At 70.3% G+C, this 2,329-nt stretch overlaps 1 non-coding gene across 1 annotated transcript; it reads right to left on the bottom strand.

The window, feature by feature from the left end:
• TRNAW-CCA lies at positions 1-72 on the bottom strand. The gene has a single exon. It is a non-coding gene; the product is annotated as a tRNA-Trp (tRNA).
• Positions 73-2,329: the final 2,257 nt, after the last annotated feature.

Below are 2,329 nucleotides of genomic sequence, written 5' to 3'. Positions count from 1 at the left end.
TGACCCCGACGTGACTTGAACACGCAACCTTCTGATCTGGAGTCAGACGCGCTACCATTGCGCCACGAGGTCCTAGCGGGCAGGAGGCTCCGCATCGCTGAAGTCCTCACTGCGCCGGCCGGCGGGCGGGGAGCGGCCGCCCGGCTCCGGGCGCCGTCAGAGGGAGAAGCGCCTTCTCCTGTGCCCGCCGCCACATTCTCCGGGGAATGTGTTTAATTCCGCTGCCGATGTAAACGTCAGACTGTTTGCGATTGATTGTATAGTCTGAATACTAACCTCTGATCAGATTTGCAAATAACTTATCCCATTCCGTAAGTTGATTTCCATTCTGACTGCTGCGTTGTTCTTTAAATCTTTGTTGCTGAGAGAATTACAGGTGCAGCCCCGCACCCGCACGGCCCTCCGCTGCCCCCGCTCGGGTAGTCTGTCCGCTGGTGGGACCCGCACCCCGGGCAGCTGCACCCGCGCCCCCGCCCGCCGCCGCCAGCGGAGCGGACCCCGGAGAGCGCCCCGCCGCGTCCTGTGGGGTTTGGGGGGCGGCACTCCGGGGGCATCGGAGCCAGAGGAGGCGCCGAAGCGGAGCCAGCGCCCGGCGGCGACACCAGGGAGCAGCGGGGGGAGATGGGGGTCAGCGGGGGGGAGATGGGGGTCAGCGGGGGGAGATGGGGGTCAGCGGGGGGAGATGGGGGTCAGCGGGAAGGAGATGGGGATCAGCGGGGGGGGAGATGGGGGTCAGCGGGGGGGACAATGGGGGGGAGATGGGGGTCAGCGGGGGGGAGATGGGGGTCAGCGGGGGGAGATGGGGGTCAGCGGGGGGAGATGGGGGTCAGCGGGAAGGAGATGGGGATCAGCGGGGGGGGAGATGGGGGTCAGCGGGGGGGAGATGGGGGTCAGCGGGGGGAGATGGGGGTCAGCGGGGGGGGAGATGGGGGTCAGCGGGGGGGAGATGGGGGTCAGCGGGGGGAGATGGGGGTCAGCGGGGGAGATGGGGGTCAGCGGGAAGGAGATGGGGATCAGCGGGGGGGGAGATGGGGGTCAGCGGGGGGGACAATGGGGGGGAGATGGGGGTCAGCGGGGGGAGATGGGGGTCAGCGGGGGGAGATGGGGGTCAGCGGGGGAAGTAGGGGGTCAGCGGGGGGGGAGATGGGGGTCAGCGGGGGGAGATGGGGGTCAGCGGGGGGAGATGGGGGTCAGCGGGGGAAGTAGGGGGTCAGCGGGGGGGGAGATGGGGGTCAGCGGGAAGGAGATGGGGATCAGCGGGGGGGAGATGGGGGTCAGCGGGGGGGACAATGGGGGGGAGATGGGGGTCAGCGGGGGGAGATGGGGGTCAGCGGAGGGGAGATTGGGGGTCAGCGGGAGGGAGATGGGGTCAGCGGGGGGAGATGGGGGTCAGCGGGGGGGGAGATGGGTTGTCAGCTGGAGGGAGATGGGGTTCAGCGGGGGGAGATGGGGGTCAGCGGAGGGGAGATTGGGGGTCAGCGGGAGGGAGATGGGGTCAGCGGGGGGAGATGGTGGTCAGCGGGGAGAGATGGGGGTCAGCGGGGGGGAGATGGGGGACCGCGGCGGGGAGATGGGGGACAGCGGGGGGGGGGGGACAATGGGGGGGTGATGGGGGTCAGCGGGGGGGAGATGCGGTCAGTGGGGGGAGATGGGGGACAGCGGGGGGGACAATGGGGGGGAGATGGGGGTCAGCGGGGGGGAGATGGGGGTCAGCGGGGGGAGATGGGGGTCAGCGGGGGGGAGATTGGGGGTCAGCGGGGGGGAGATTGGGGGTCAGCGGGAGGGAGATGGGGGTCAGCGGGGGGGAGATGGGGGTCAGCGGGGGGGAGAATGGGAGGGTGATGGGGGTCACTGGGGGGAGATGGGAGACAGGGCGGGGAGATGGGGGACAGCGGGGGCGGGGAGAATGGGGGTGAGATGGGGGTCAGTGGGGGGAGATGGGAGACAGTGGGGGGATAGGAGACAGCGCGGGGGGGAGAATGGGGGGGAGATGGGGGTCAGTGGGGGGAGATGGGAGACAGCGGGGGGGAGATGGGGAACAGCGGGGGGAGATGGGGGACAGCGGGGGGGGACAATGGGGGGAGATGGGGGTCAGCGGGGGGAGATGGGAGACAGCGGGGGGAGAATAGGGGGGAGATGGGGGTCAGCGGGGGGGGAGAATGGGGGACAGTGGGGGGAGATGGGGTACAACAGGGGGGAGATGGGGCACAGCGGGGGGAGATGGGGGTCAGCGGGGGGGAGATGGGGGACAGCGGGGGGGGAGAATGGGGGGGAGATAGGGGTCAGCGGGGGGGAGAATGGGGGACAGTGGAGGGGAGAGTGGGGGGAG

The sequence above is a fragment of the Pipistrellus kuhlii genome, unplaced genomic scaffold (assembly GCF_014108245.1).
Source record: "Pipistrellus kuhlii isolate mPipKuh1 unplaced genomic scaffold, mPipKuh1.p scaffold_m20_p_23, whole genome shotgun sequence".
Lineage (NCBI taxonomy): Eukaryota > Metazoa > Chordata > Mammalia > Chiroptera > Vespertilionidae > Pipistrellus > Pipistrellus kuhlii.
This window is presented reverse-complemented; position numbering and strand designations above follow the sequence as displayed.